This window comes from Natrix helvetica (assembly GCF_964273705.1).
Source record: "Natrix helvetica genome assembly, chromosome: 6".
NCBI classification, from domain to species: domain Eukaryota; kingdom Metazoa; phylum Chordata; class Lepidosauria; order Squamata; family Natricidae; genus Natrix; species Natrix helvetica.
In genome coordinates this window covers 76,922,492-76,939,184 of record NC_138553.1, presented here as the reverse complement: position 1 = coordinate 76,939,184, position 16,693 = coordinate 76,922,492, and positions in this window count along the sequence as shown.

Sequence of the window (16,693 nt, the reverse complement as noted above, 5' to 3'; positions counted from 1 at the left end):
AATTTCAAATCTCTCCAATTCTACATTTTGTCTGCAGAAGTCACATGGCGTTCGCAATCTAGTAACTGGCATTTTATTTTATTAATGGTGTCAGTTTTTAATAGTTAAAAGATTACTAACCCAACCTCAGAAGCTAATCTTGGACTGCTTCTGATTCAGATCGTTGGGATCAAAAAAATCTTGAGCCTTGGTGATCAACTGGGAATCCTGCATCCAGTTTTTGGTCTCCATGATGTAACAAAGAAGTTGAGATTCTAAAGTTGAGCTAAAACCAGAATTATTTCTGCTAGAAATTATAAAGGGAAATTACGAGAAAAGTATTAGATATCTAATGTTATATATAACCATTGCAGCGAGAATTTTATTTGCGCAAAATTGGAAAAATAAATACTTACCAACAGAAGAAAATACAATTTAAAAAATGTGCCGAGATGGATAGGCTTACAAAGAATTAAAAGACAAAGAAGAATCTGAATATTACTTAGTATGGGGCTCATGGTATAATTGACTAGAGGAAAGAGAGAAAAAAGCAAAAAAGGAAAGAAGGAAAGAAGAAAGATCAACAACTCAAAAAATAATTACAAAACCGGAAAATGAATGAAAGATAGAAATATAAAATGGACTGTAGCAAATAAACAATAAGAAATGGATATAAGATGATTTAAAGGTATATAAAGGTTGTTATATAGAGAATGGAGTGAAAAGATATATGAAATTATATTTATATATATAGTATTTTCTTCGGGTCAATTTTGGGTCAATCTTACATGGGAAAAGACCCGAATACAACAAGACCAGGATATGTGTGTGTGTGTGTGTGTGTGTGTGTGCGCGCGCGCGTGTGTTTGTGTGTGTGTGTGCGTGTGTGTTGTATTTGTGCTGATAAATAAATAAAGGGATTATCAGCACAAATACAACACAAATATAACAAAGGCAACATTAAAAATATGCTTTTCTGCCTGGATGGTCTCCTGGAATGAGCTGAAAGACAGACAAAGGGAAACAGTGTGTTCCCTCCCATATTTGGGCATACCAGTGGTTGTGACACAATACATATACATATACATATACATATACATATACATATATATAGAGAGAGAGAGAAAGAGAGAGAGAGAGAGAGAGAGAGAGAGAGAAAGAGAGAGTTAGAGTTAGTTAGATTAGAGTTAGATTAGAGTTAGAGTTAGAGTTAAATATAGTTATATAGTTATATAGTTATATAGTTATATAGCTATATAGCTATATAGCTATATAGCTATATAGCTATATAGCTATATAGTTATATAGTTATATAGTTATATAGTTATATAGTTATATAGTTGTTATATAGTTATATAGTTATATAGTTGTTATATAGTTATATAGTTGTTATATAGTTATATAGTTATATATATGCTGGTCTTGTTGTATTCGGGCCTTTTCCCATGTAAGATTGAGATTGTCTTGGCAACGTACCATGGGCTGGTCCTTCACTGTGTCCCTAGGTAGCCCAACTGGCCAGATCTAAGTACCCTGCGGGCTGGATCTGGCCCCGGGCCTTGAGTTTGACACCCCTGCCCTATACCATTTCTAGACAAGTGGCTGTCTGATCTTCTTAAGAATCTTCAGTGATGGTGCATCCACAATTTCTGAAGGCAAACCATTCCACCGGTTAATTGTTCCCAGTGTTAGGAAATCTCTTTTTCGTTCTGGGTTGCTTCTCTCCTTGATTAGTTTCCATCCATTGCTTCTTGTCCTGCCCTCTGGTGCTTTGGAGCATAGCTTGACCCCCTCTTCTTTGGGGCAGCCCCTTAGATATTGGAACATTGCTATCATGTGACCCCTGGTCCTTCTTTTCACTGGAGTAGACCTACCCAATTCCTGCAATCTTGTCTTTTTCTCACACACGCTCTAGATGCCATGATGGGAAAGGTATACCTTATACCTGTTGCAGGAACTTAGCACCCACCCCTCTCCTAGAAACATGGAATATTATAGAAAATATTAAAAAGGCGGAATATTATATTTCCCTGGGTGAGAAAAGGAGAAACACGTTTTTGAAGACAAAGACTGCAGCTCCCCGCGCCCCCCTTCAGCTCCAGGGTGACGGGATTAAGACCTGGCCCTCAGGACATGATAGGATTAGCCCTCTACCCATCTCACCACATGGCACCTGGGAAGATTACATCACCCAGCAAGGCTCAACCAAGCCTGGGACTCAGGACAGCCTACAGACTTCACTAAGAGCCCTGCCCTCCTGGGAGTCTGACCACCAATCAGAATACATTTCTTACACAGGAACAGGAAGCTCCAAGGCAGGGACCAAGAGAGGGTATAAAACTGAGGCTCTCTCAGCATCTCTTCCCTTTTATTTCTTCAAGATCTTCAAGCCACGTGAATCCCTTTTCCACCCAGGATCTTGAAACATGTGGTCCTGTCTACCATTAAAAACCATCTTTCCAGGCAGCCACCATGTTTCCAGTGTCTTTCTCTCCATTTGGAACTGAACCCAGAAGGGATTATCTTCCAACACCGTCAACGAACAATGTCCTCCAATAATGGTTCAGCAAATTAACCCTGAGTTTAACTAAGAAGGTATTATCTAATTGAACCGGATCCTTACTGCAGCTTCCATACTCAAGGAAGTAAAGTAGTGAAGGTTTTTTTTTTTTTTAAATTACCCAGTAATTTGTTTTCCTCTTTGATGTTAAAAAGCATAAATTAGATATCAACAGAGATCCTTTCATCACATTCCTGGATTCCTTCCGTCGAGTTGCAACTTGGCTTCCCAACATACCTATTAATATGGGGAAGCTTTGTTTACTTAGGACAAGTCTGGGCTTGCGTGGGGAAGCAATTAGGATGGGCGAGACTTCGGTGGAGGAGCACATTTCCATACATTTCCTAGCCAGGGCAGCACTGAACTTGCCTCTCTTATGTTTTTATTGCTTAGTGTCGGTTATTCGGCTAACGACAACAGAGGAAGCTTCCAGAGCCCTTGGGATGAAATTCGCATAATTGAAGATGGAAGACTGGTGGAAAACATTAGTTGGCACATCAATTCCTCTTTCATGACTCTTATAAGCTGCGCGTTTACTTTGGGAGAGGGCTGGGGGCCCCTTCCCACATACCCAACTAACTCAAAAGGAGAGTTACTATATGTCTCCTGTTGGACGAAATGTCCACCTAGGTTCAGCTCCAAGTGGGGAAAAAGACACTGGATTAATGGAAGTTGCTTGGAAAGTTTGAGGTCCTGGGGAGAATGGGAAGAGATGCTGAGAGTGCCCTGGTTTTATGCCCTCTCTGGGCTTTTGAATTTGAACTTGTATTCTGATTGGTTGACTCCTATGAGGCCATGCAGGGGCAACTCTGTAGGCTGCTCTGAGTCCCAAGCTTAGTTGACTCTTGCTGGGTGATGATGTAATGAAAGGGCTTTGGGATTCTTACTACGGCTCTGCCTGAAGGAGGTAGATTTTTTTTATGTAGAATAAACTGGCTCAGGACTTAAAGGCCCATTGACAAAGGAGTGGGAGGTGAGTTTCTGCCTCTCTTTTAGGGGGAAATATTATGTCCTTTTAATATTCCCTAAAATATTTCATTTTCCTGGGAGAGGGGTGGGTGCAAACTTACTACAATCCTTCCCCAAAATGAAAAAAAAAAGCAGGGAGGAAAATAAAAGGAGATTGATTTTCTTATCTTCTGCTGGTTATTAAAAATCAGCAACAATGGGATTGTTTGGATTTTTAAAAAGTTTATAAATTTAAAAAGTTTATACTGTTGTTTTGAATGGAGTTGGCTAGGCTCATTTTATTTACTTATTAATTAACCAACTTTGTTAAGCTTCAGGAGGAAGTAAAATACAAAGGAGCACAAAAAGAAGAATCATATCTCTAGCACTCCAAAATGATAAATAAGAAAACTTTAAACTACTGTTATCTTCTCTTTCATCTAGGTTAGTGAATAAACTGATTATTGTGTAATTTTTTAGACACAATGGAGGTTGTTCCTTCCTTTATTTATAAACAAACCTTTATTTTAAAGTCACATTGCATAAACAATGTTGTAAGACCTACATCTTCTTTCTTTTGGGAGTGCAAAACTCCAAAGAGTTTTCAGTCAACTTATTTTGAATACTAGCTTGATAACCCGGCATTGCCCGTGTACTTATTTATAGGGGGAAAATATCCGGACCAATCATAATTTCTAATGTTGGATTTTCCTCTTTACTAGAGGGAGCCCCCTTGTGGAGTACTGTGAAGCCGTTACCATGGCAACTCCACGGCACTGTGCAGAAGGAGCCATTTTACAGCAATACAGTAGAAGCCATTTTAAGGCACAACAGGCTGTATCTTAACAGAACATATACCCCGATGGAGTGTTAGGGGTGTCTTACCCCTATAGTATTTGTTTCCAGAGTGTAAGTCATCTGTGTACCAAGTTTGATTGAAATTGCTCGAGGCATTCAAGAGTTATGCTGGAACACACACACACACACACACACACACACACACACACAGAGCAATACACACACAGCAATACACACACAAACACACAGAGAGAGAGCCATATATGTATAGATGCTGGTCTGGTTGTATTTGTGTCTTTTCCCATCTTACATGGGAAAAGACCCGAATGCAACAAAACCAGCATTCCTACACCTGTGAAAATCTACGAATGTATGTATGTATGTATGTATGTATGTATGTATGTATGTATGTATGTATGTATGTATGTATGTATGTATGTGTGTTGGTTTTTGGGCAAACCCCTGGTATGCCCAAAAATGGGAGGGAGCTCACTACTCCCCCTTTCTGTCCTTCGGCTCATTACAGAGGACCATCCAGGCAGAAAACCATATTTTTATTTTTAATGTTGCCTAATATGCAATACAGCCCTGGTTCGAGTCCCTTTTTGGGAGAGGGGGCGGTTTATAAATCCAAAGAAATAAATAAATAATAAATAAATAAGGGTATGGCTAGCTGATGAGACCTAAATAGGTTGAAATAGATCTATACTAGTCTCCCTTTATTTATTTATCAGCACAAATACAACGTGTGTGTGTGTGTGTGTGTGTGTGTGTGTGTGTGTGTGTGTGTAAAACAAACTATCCTCACTTTAACAAATCTCAAAAGGAGTTTATTTTCTGGAGAAAGACTTGCAGTTGGGCAACTTAACAACAACCGCAAAGCAATTCACAACCTGTGCTTTTGTACTGAACTTGATTAATATTCCACCACTCCCCCCCCACTTTTTTCAGTACTCAGTTTGTTAAATAAAATAAAAAAAACAGGAGAGACACTTTTAATGAAAGGAATAAAAGGTTGACTCACTTCACCTTTGTAAAGGCAACTTAAGCCTCTAAGCCTCCTAAATTCCTACAGGCGGCATTAAATATCTTAATGGGTTCAACTCTGGAATGAGTTGATGCGCTAGTAACCCCTTTCTTGTAATTATTTAAACTTAAAGGTCATCAACGCTATTACCTGGATTTGACAAAAGTAAGCTAGAAAGGCTGCTAATCATAGTTCAAAAGGGCAGAAGTTAAAACAGTAGGCAACATTTCAATCCAAGGACAATTATTAAAACTATTCATGGATGAGTTATCCTCTCAATAATCCACTCACCCAGAGGTCTTTCTTACAGCAGATACATTTAAAAAAAAAAAAAAGCATTCCAAAGCACCAAAGGCAGGACAAGACGCAATGGATGTAAACTAATCAAGGAGAGAAGCAACCTAGAACTAAGGAGAAGTTTCTTAACAGTTAGAAGAATTAATCGGTGGAACAACTTTTCTCCAGAAGTTGTGGTATGAATGCTCCAACACTGGAAGCTTTAAAGAAGATGATGGATAAACATTTGTCTGAAGTGGTGTCGGGTTTCCTGCCTGAGCAGCGGGTTGGACTAGAAGACCTCCAAGATCCCGTCCAACACTTCCATTCCATTCCACACTGCTCCGCTCCACTCCACTCCGCTTTGCTCTACTCCACTCCACTCTGGGCGAAATTCTTTCACACTATTCCCATTGCAGGAACAATTCAGTTGCAGTTTTCCCCCCGTCTTTGGTTATCTAGAATCAGAGGATTGAGGAATAAAATGCCAGTTTTCAATTGAGACATTTGCTGAACAGGGACTTCCCCCTTCACATTTTAAATTCACATATTTGAACTTTTCTTGTAGAATCCTTGAATTAAAACATAGAATCATAGGGCTCGAAGGGACCTCAGAGGTCTTCTAGTCCATTCCCTTGCTCAAGGTAGGGGGCTTTATACCAATCCAGTCAAACGGTTGTCCAGGCAATGTTTGAAAACCTACAGTGACGGAGCAGCCACAACTCCAGGAAGCAAGCTGATCCATTGGTGAATTGTTAATTGTTCTCACTGTCAATAAATGTCTCTTTCCTTCTAGGTTGGATCTCTCTCTGATAAGCTTCCACCCATTATTTTTTGTCCTGCTCTCTGGTGCTTTGCAGAACAAGTCAGTTCCTCTTCTTTGCAACAGCCCCTCAAGTACTGGAAGACAATTATCATGTCCCCCAATATGTCTCTTCAATAAGCTAAACTAAGGGTTGGCAACCTTAAACACTCAAAGAGCCACAAAGGTCCTATCCAGAAGCCCCCTGTTCAATTCTGAAGCCAACTGGAAGTCCGGTTCCCCACCATAGAGTCTCCTCCTAGCACGGCGTCCTTTTTTCCTCTCCTGACCTGATGTCTAGTTCCCCCACGATAGAGTCTTCTCCTAGCATGGCATCCTTTTTCCTCTCCTGACCGGATGTCCAGTTCCCCCACCATAGAGTCTTCTCCTAGTGTGGCATCCTTTTTCCTCTAACTGTCCTAACTGAAAGTCCTATCAATTGTGTAGCTGACCGGCGACAGGGAGCCGCAGCAGAGGGATGAAAGAGCCACATGCGGCTCCAGAGCCAAGGGGTTGCTGACCCCTGAGCTAAACAATACTTAGTTCCCTCAAATGTTCTTCATACGATGTAGCCTCCAAACCCTTTATCATCTATGCTGCTTCCATAACTTGGTTGGGTGTTCGAAATTGAGCGCTTGTTATACAGATTCATTCCTTTTGGTTTGTTTAAGATTCAAAGTTTGTACAAAAAGGGAGTCCACTCAGCAAAACTGGGCACACACAAATTATATTCTAAAGTCAAACCCAAGAATGTTAGTGTAGGAAGTTGGCACCCGCCCCTCTCCTAGAAAAATGAAATATTTCAGGAAATATTAAAAGGGCAGAATATTTCCCCTAAAAGGGAGGCAGAAACTGAGCCTCCCACCTTTGTTAATGGGCCATTAAGGCCTGGGCCAGCTCATCTACAATACAAAAGATATGGCCTCCGGGACATAATAGGATCCATGGAGCAACAGAACTCACCACATGGCACCCAGTAAGAGTCAACCAAGCCTGGGACTCAAAACACAACCTACAAAGTTATCCCTGCATGGCCCCATGGGAGTCTGACAACCAATCAGAATACAACCTCAAATTCAAAAACCCAGAGAGGGCATAAAGCCCAGGCACTCTCAGCATCTCTGCCCTTTTTTTGCCCAGGACCTCCAAACATGTGGTCCTGTCCACCATTAAACCATTAAACCATCTTTCCAAGCAGCTTCCATGTTTCCTGTGTCTTTTTTCCTCACTTGGAACTGAACCCAGGTCGACGTTTCTTCCAACATTAGGAACATTAATTTGTTGTTAATGAAGTACTGTGTTTTTGTTTGTTGCTCTTAGGTACTCGTTTATCAAAAATCATTTTGACTTCTAGACAGACTCCATAAGAGCATTTCTCTGGGCTGTGCCGTTTTCCCAAGCTGGATTTATATGAAACAAAGCTGGTTTTTGTAAGTGTTTCTTTGAAAACTCTCTCTTTGTCCTTTGTGTTTTCCACTGAATGCCTCTTTGGAATATAGGGTGGTGGTTTTGGGGGTTTTTTTGGGAGGAAATTACTCTTTAGAAAAATAATGTCTTTCTGGGAAGATTATATACTGCATCCTATGCAATGTATTACATATATATATAATGGCCATACATACATACATACATACATACATACATACATACATACATATATTCTTTCTAAAGTAATGGCTTTTTACAAAAGGAACTTTATTTTCAGAAGTCCCCGATATGAATTTGTGAAGCTCGTATACTGCCCAGGTTGGTGTGCAAGGTAAATCCTTTCTACGGATAATATTTCATGCAATCTGGGGAAACATAAAGTTGGCTACGGCTTGCTTCGCTGTAGGGCGTGGAAATTTATCTCTAGGTAGCAACTTCAGCCTACTGCTGTCTGCCAAAAGACTGGCAATAGGAAACACCTCCATCTTTGAGCGTGACTTTCCCATTATGGTGGCCGGATGCCGCTGTGTGCCAAGCTGATTAAAACTCTGCAGGCCTTCCTCCCACCCCCACCCCCCAAGCACAAAACACAGAATTCCTTATGCAAGGAGTAAAAACAAATTCAGAATTCATTCCTCTGGTCTTTCATCTCCGATGAGTGATGATAAGACCCCCCTTTTTTTTCTACATGGGGTATCCTATTACCTTGACTGAGAGATGCTTTTTTTTTTCATCGGACAGTTAATGGCGCGGTGGTGACAGGATGTCCTGGTGTGTGTGTGTGTGTGTTTGTGTGTGTATAGAGGACAGGCTGTTGAGTTTCCAGGGAAGCCACAATTCGATTTTGCCTCCCTAAAAAATAGCTTCAGAATCAGGCTGTTTCAGGAACTGAAATTCAGCACTGTTGGGAGAACTTGCTCCTCATCGGTGACCTCTTTGTGAAAATCATAACTATCCCCATAGTTCTTGGTGCTTAGATCAGTGGCCACCAACTGTTGGTCCATGGAGTGAGAAAATGTTGGTGCTCCACAGAAAAATGATTTGTATTTTTTATATTGCACTAAATCAGGGGTCCTCAAACTACGACCCCTGGGCTGGATACGTGCAATGAACGCTTGTGTTGCTGCAGAGAGTCTCCCCCTTTGGGGTCTTTTTGTGCAGGTTGGAAGGGGGCAGAAATTCTGACTTGGGGTCTGCTTCAGCCTCCTGGTGCGGAGCTTTGGGCGAAGGATGGAGGGAAGCTGCTCTGGTGGCGAAGAGCCGGAGGGCCTCGTTCCAATGGGACTGTATCATGGCCTGGAACTGGCTGACCATCTCAGCCCGCTGAGCCTCCAGGCGCCGGTAGCTGGCCTTGCAGTCCTGCAGGTCTTCCCTCTGCTTGGAAAGCCTTTGCTCGTAGTTCTCAGTGAGGTGCTTCTGCTGAGCCTCCTTCTTGGTCAGATCCAATTTGAACTGAGCTGTTTTGCCAACTCTTTCTCATGGTGGCTGCTTAGCTCCAACAACTGCTTCCGGTTGGGGCCCTAAGGAGCCCGGGTGGGCAGGTGAGGAGTGGCTGGGAGGGGAGGGGGGGAGTAGAGACCGGAAAGGCCCCCTCAACATGAGTGACATCAAGTTGGCTATGCCCACCTAGTCATGTGACCAACTACCCACGCTCACCCAGCTGGTGATTAGGTAGACCACATTAGTGGTCAGCGGGATTTAAAATTATGAATTTAGTAGTCCCTGAGGTCCGAAAAGTTGGGGACCCCTGGCTTAGACAAGGATGGTCTGCCTGTCTAAAATCCAGCTGTAGAAATGCATAGCAGCTCCATTCATGTAATCCTACATTCACCTTCCAAAGCAAGCACCATCTGAAAGTGCCTGCACAACTCACCACTTGCCCTCAGCCTGGGTAACAACCTACCAAAGGTTTAGTAAATCCTCTGAGTTTGTTCCATGCCCAATCTAATAGGCCAAGCCGAGAGGTTGAGTGAGGAACAACACATTATCTTAGACTCAACTCAATTGCTCTCTAAGTAGCGTAGTCTTGAAATTAGTGGAATTGACTTGAATTCCATTTCCTACGGTTCCTGCGCTCTGCCCCAAAACCGTTGAGTCTTCCTTATGAATGAAAGTTGCTCATCCACTGTTTTGGCCCCGTTATTGTTCCTTCAAGCATCATTTACCACACAGGGAAGAAAAAAAAAGCACTCCACACACACCGGCTGTGTCAGCAGATCAGAAGAGTCAAGATGGCTACCTCAGCCAAGTGATCAAAGCCCGCCTCTTCTTTATGTGTATAAAATGGGGCAGGGCTTGTCTTGTCTGGTTGCTACTACTACTACACGCGGTCCTTGACTTATGACCAGAATTGAGGCCCAAATATCCATTGCTAAAGCAAGGCAGTGGCTAAGTAGGTTTTGCCCCAATTTTACGCCCTTCCTTGCCACAATTGTTCAGGGAATCACCGCAGTTCTTAAGTTAGCAACATGGTGGTTACATGAATTTGGCTTCCCCGTTGACTTTGCTTGTTAGAAGGTCACAAAAGGGGAGCCCATCAGTGGTGGGTTCCGGATCCCGGTGCAACCGGTACGGTGCAATGGGACCCGGCGTCCTCCACATGAATGTGTGCAGCACACGCATGCGTCCTTACCTCCTGCGACATTCTGCAATGCCTCTGCAATGCTCCAGCTGCTCAGTGGAGCATCGCGCAGCCGCCGTACGCTCCGTGTGTGTTTGCACAGACACCCCGAAGAGTTCAAACACAGGTAAGGACAGTGAGCGGGCGGGTACGCCCTCCGGAGCACCGTACCAGAATGGTACCTGTGCTCCTGGCAGGCACCGTTATGCCCGTATTAGGGCGTACAGGTCGTAATCCACCACTGGATCCCATGATCCCGGAACACCCCAACCGTCATCAATACCTGCCAGTTGAATTGAATTTTGATCACATGACCAAATGCTGTAATGGTTGTAAGCATTAAAAATGGTCATAAACCACTTTTTTCCATGTCTTTGTACCTTCAAATGGTCACTAAATGAATGTAAGTTGAGGGCTACCTCTGGATTTTGTTTCCCCCCCTCCATCCCTCCATGGTCATCTTTGCTACAAACATTGCAAGCCACAACAATGGGTCATTTTACCTTCACTTCCTCATGAATCCTATATTTTCAACGTCACGAAGAGTCGTTTGTTTCTTCCTGATACCTTTGACAGACAGCTAAGTACAGTCCCTGCTTAAATAGAGGGTGTGGTGTTAGGAGCCTTCCCCCTTCATTTCCTTCCTGAACTCCAGCACCAAATTCCTACTTACGTTCTCACTGGCCTTCCTTTCTGGAAGTGACCACTTGATGGGTCCTGCAGAATGCCTGAAGCCAATCTCTGCTTGCTCAGCAGGAAGCAATCGATGACTTAAGACAGCCTTGTGGGTCATTCATTCTTCTCCTGATGCGTTCTTTCCAATACTGAGTGACCAGTTCCCAAATTTTATCCAGCTTCGTAAAAAGGAATTGTATTATTAATGTGATTCCAAGGAAGTGGAGGGCACAATGCTTAAATAACTCAGATATCTAGACTAGACTAGACTAGACTAGACTAGACTAGACTAGACTAGACTAGACTAGTCTAGAATAGAATAGAATAGAATAATAGAGCAGAACAGAACAGAACAGATAGAATAGAATACTTTATTGGCCAAGTGTGATTGGACACACATGGAATTTGTCTATGATGCATATACTCTCAGTGTACATAAATAGACAAGATACATTCATCAAGAATCATAAGGTATGACACTTAATGATAGCCAAGAATTCAATAGGTGATGAAAGGAGTCATTCACTGGTAAATACATTTTGAGAAAAATGAATAGGAGAGGAGAGGGGAGGGGAGGGGAGGGAAGAGAAGAGAAGAGAATAACAGAGTTGGAAGGGACCTTGAAGGGGCCCTTCTAGTCCAACCCCCTGCTTAGGCAGGAAACACTACACCACTTCAGACAAATGGCTATCAAACATCTTCTTAAAAATTTCCAGTGTTGGAGCATTCACAATTTCTGGAGGCAAGTTGTTCGACTGATTAATTGTTTAACTGTCAGGAAATTTCTCCTTAGTTCTAAGTTGCTTCTCTCCTTGATTAGTTTCCACCGTTGCTTCTCGTTCTACACTCAGGTGCTCTAGAGAATAGTTTGACTCCCTCTTCTTTGTGGCAACTGATGAGATATTGGAAGACTACTATCATGTCTCCCCTAGTCCTTCTTTTCACCAAACTAGACATGCCCAGTTCCTGCAATGGTTCTTCATATGTTTTAGCCTCCAGTCTCCTAATCCTCTTTGTTGCTCGTCTCTGCACTCTTCCTAGAGTCTTAACATCTCTTTTGCATTTACCTTTCATACTAGCAATTAATTTGATCCATAAATAAAAACACTGCAATCTTTTAAAAAAGAGAGAGAGAGTTTTCCTCCAGCTGCCAGTTAGGTGCCGTATTTAGGGAAGAGATCATGCTCTTTTGCAAGACAATAAAACAGTAAGTTATGTCTACCATAGTCTGAGCCACTTTGCCTGGAAACTGACTTGTCTGTTCAGGCTTGCAGTTGGAGCTTGCCTGCCCTTAAGACAGGCCCTTTATATTAATTTGGAGCACAGTTGCGTTCAACACAGATACAGATCACTGTGGATCATTGATAACCAGCTTCTGCTCCAAGAATAACTAACAGTTTATCATCCATCAGGAGTTCTTAACTCCCGGTGAATGTTGTTTCTTGACCCACATCCCAGAAATACCATTTTCAAATTATGCAAAAGAAAATATTTTCTTCCAACTATTCACAGGGGAGAGATAACATAATAGATACACCGTTTTCTGCAAATCTCTTTTTCCAGTCCATCTGGAAACCATCTCAAATATGAAATGGAGGGCCTTACTGCTTGCCTGTATGTATCCAAAATACAGCAAGGAGAGTGTTGTGACCTAGGCTTCCCAAAAGCACGAAGCTGAGTCCTCGTCCCGATAAAACCCATTTTTTATTTAATTTACAGTGAATTCCTCTCCAGCACAGTCCTGGCTCACAGTCTTTCAAGTTAGTTCACAATTACTGACCTTTATCAGGCTTGGAGAGTGGCCAGGCCGATATCTTTCAGACGCCACAATACTTGGCAAGAATGCAGGAATGAACTAACAGTCTCCTGCAAACTCCACTCCCCGACTCCTCGTCCCGATAAAACCCCTTTTATTTAGTTGAAAGTGAATTCCTCTCCAGCAAAGTCCCGGCCAACCATCTTTCAAGAGATTTCACAACTACCGACCTTCATCAGGCTTGGAGAGCTGCCAGGCCGATATCTTATAAACGCCACGCTGTAGCAGACAATACTTGGCAAGAAGTCAGGAACAGATCTTCACCCTCATGAATTGAACTAATTGTCTCCTGCAAACTCCACTCCCCTTTCGCTCCTCTTTTATTCCCTATGGGAGGGGCCATTCACCATCCACTTGTGCCTTTACTCCTGAGTCAGCCCTTGTTCCTTAGCTGTTCCCTTCTCCTGGCAGCTCTGTGCATGCACACACTGGGAACAGGCTCCAGCTGTTCTTCTGCCCCACTGATCTCCGACTCCAAAGGCAGCTGATAACTGTCAGATGGCCCTGGCCCCATCTCTGCCTCCGACGCAGAGCCCTCATCAGAACCTTCCCCAGACTCCAGGACTGGCCCATGTTCCTCCCCAACCTCCTCACTGTCTTGAGTCTGTCACCAGCTCTGCTGGCCACTGATGGGTCACAACAGAGAGATGGTCTCAATTGTGAGATGCTTTCTTCCAGAAGTCCTTCTCTCTCTCCTCAAAAATAAGCCTTGAACATCAAGCAAGGAATTATGATTTTAAATAGATGGCTGGAGAAGTTGAAATATGTAACACAATTCAGAATTCAGCATTGCCTGCAGGCTAATTCTGCTGACTGCTGATTGCCAGTAGTTTGTCAGCTCGAATCTCACCAGGCTCAAGGTTGACTCAGCCTTCCATCCTTCCGAGGTTGGTAAAATGAGGACCTAGATCGTTGGGGGCAATATGCTGACTCTGTAAACCGCTTAGAGAGGGCTGCTATTGCCATATGTTATGTGCTCAAAGAGTGTTTTTCATTTGAGAACATAGGCCGTTTATTGCAATGGAATAAATGGTTACCTTTTAAAGATTATTTGGCAAGATCTTTTTTTTAAAAATTATTTATTTATTTATTTCCTTAAAGAAACAAAACAACACATACAGAACAAAAGCAAGGAGAAAAAAACAACTTTCCTCAATTTCATCAAGCATGTCGTTTGGTTACAAGTTTTTGCGCATCAGTTTTTACAATTAAAAATAAAGTCACTGGTTATCCATTAAACATCACTAAATATTTCACGGTCATTGAGCATTAGGTGTTCAGATTACCATTAATATTCTTTCATTTGTGACAACCCTTATTTCCTTGAATCCATAATTATCTATTAGGTAACAATAAGTCTTTACAGAATTGTAATATCGCCTATCTCTAGAGAGGGAAAACAAAGATTAAAACAAAGGATTCCCGTTAATTCATACTGTACATTTATACTTTCAATTAACCATAATGTCACCAATCATCCACAGCTCCAAATATAATTTTCCATTGTTAATTATTAATCCATATAGTCATTAAGTATTTCAATTCATATATGTATCCATTGTTCATTACATCATCATTAGTCCATTTAGTATAGCAGAAATCTTTTGTAGTATAGAATGATCGCTACCTATAGTTATTTGGTAAGATGTTTTGTTTTTCTTCCATGAGAGCAATAGCCTAACATTTTATAGAAATTGTAAATAAGAAGCAGTCAGATTCACTGTTTGGCCTAATTCATTATTTTCTCTCTTCCTTTCACTGAAATCTGGCAAGCAATTCACTGTGCTTATCATAAGTCACCCTTATACAGCTTCATGTTACATAAATATTATCAAGTCATACATTAATAAAAATAAATCAAGACAGACATGAGGCTGGAAGGTAGCTAAACAACATCCCAGAAATTGATTTATGGCATTCAGCTGCATAAAATTATGAGGAAGCAAAGGAAAAGAAATGAGTTGGATGCGTCTTTGGGAACATAAATTTCAATGGCTTCATTGCACAATATGTGACAATACTTTTCCAGTTAAGAGTACAGGTAGTCCTTGACTTACGACCGCAACTGAGCCCAACATTTCTGTTGCTAAGTGAAACACTTCTTCAGGGAGTTTGCCCCCTTTTATAACCTGTCTTGCCAGAGGGGTTAAGTGGATTGTTGCAGTCGTTAAATTAGTAACACGGTGGTTAAGTGACTCTGGCTTCCCCATTGACGTTGCTTGCCGGAAGGTCGCAAAAGGAGATCACATGACTCCCCAGGACCACTGCAACCGTCATAAATATGAGTCAGTGGCCAAGGGTCTGAATTTTGATCACGTGATCATGGGGATGCTCCAACGGTCGTAAGGGTGAAAAACGGTCATAAGTCACTTTTTCCACCGCCGTTGCAACGTTGAATGGTCACCAAATGAATGGCTGCATGTCGAGGACTCCCTTTACCCCTTCCTCCTCCTATTTTCCCCACAATAACTCTGTGGGGTGTTGGGCTGAGAGAGAATGACTGGTCCAAGGTCATCCAGCTGCCTTTCATGGCTAAAGAAGCAATAGCAATAGCACTTAGGCTTACCGTATTTCTCGGAGTATAAGACGCATCAAGATTTGGAAGAGGCAAATTTAAAAAAAAAGTTTTTGCACTCTGCAGACCTTCCCAAAAACAGCCCGTTTTTCATGAACAGGCCCGGTTTTTGGCAAAAAAAAAAAGGACATGCATAACCTTTAGGAGGCTTATAGAGGGCTCCTGGGGGCTGTGGGAGCAAAGGGGTCATTGCTCATTTTTGCCCTCCCCAGCCTCCAGGAGCCCTCTGGAAGCCTCCTAAAGGCTATTCATATCCATTTTTGCAAAGGGGGCAGGGTTTCAGGAGGCCAAAAATGCTGTATTCAGTGTATAAGATGCGCCCAGATTTTCACCCTCATTTTTGAGGGAAAGGTTTTATACTCTGAAAAATATGGTATATACCGCTTTACAGTACGTTATAGCCCTCTCTAAGTGCTTTACAGTGTCAGCAGCAGGGGTGGGATTCAGACGGTTCGGACCAAACCGGATGTTAATTTTAATCTGGTACGCCAAACCGATAGTTACAAGAACTGGCTGACCCTGCCCCTCCCCTCCCAGGAGTCTCCACACAGCCTGTTCGTCATGCCGGATAAATGCAGGTCCCATCCGGAGGCTCTGGAAAGGTGAAACACGGGCCTCCCAGAAGTTTCAGAAGTCTGGATACAGGCCTATTTCCAGCCTCCGGAGGGCCTCCAAAGCCCGGAAGAGGACGTTTTTGCCCTCCCAGAGGCTCAAGGAAAGCCTCCGGAGCCCGGAGAGAGCAAACCCTCATCCCCACCGCCATGGTGCAGGAAGCAGACTAGGCCATGCCTACCATGGCCACACCCATGAGAACCGGTTGCTAAAAATTTTCAATCCCACCCCTGATTAGCATATTGCCCCTCCCCCCCAACAATCTGGCTCCTCATTTTACCGACCTCGGAAGGATGGAAGGCTGAGTCAACCTTGAGCCTGGTGAGATTCGAACTGCCAAATTGCAGGCAGCCGGCAGTCAGCAGAAGTCGCCCTGCAGTACTGCACTCTCTCACCACTGCGCCATATTTGCAGCTCATATTCCAAAGGTAGAATTTGAAGTCACGGCCACTCGGTTTGTCATAAATGGCTTGATTTTTCCACTACTCGGCATCTTCTCCAGCTGGGGAAAAAGACTTTGCAAAACTCAACAATTCCAGATCAGAAATATTCATAAGAGCCCAACCTTCTGCTGTTT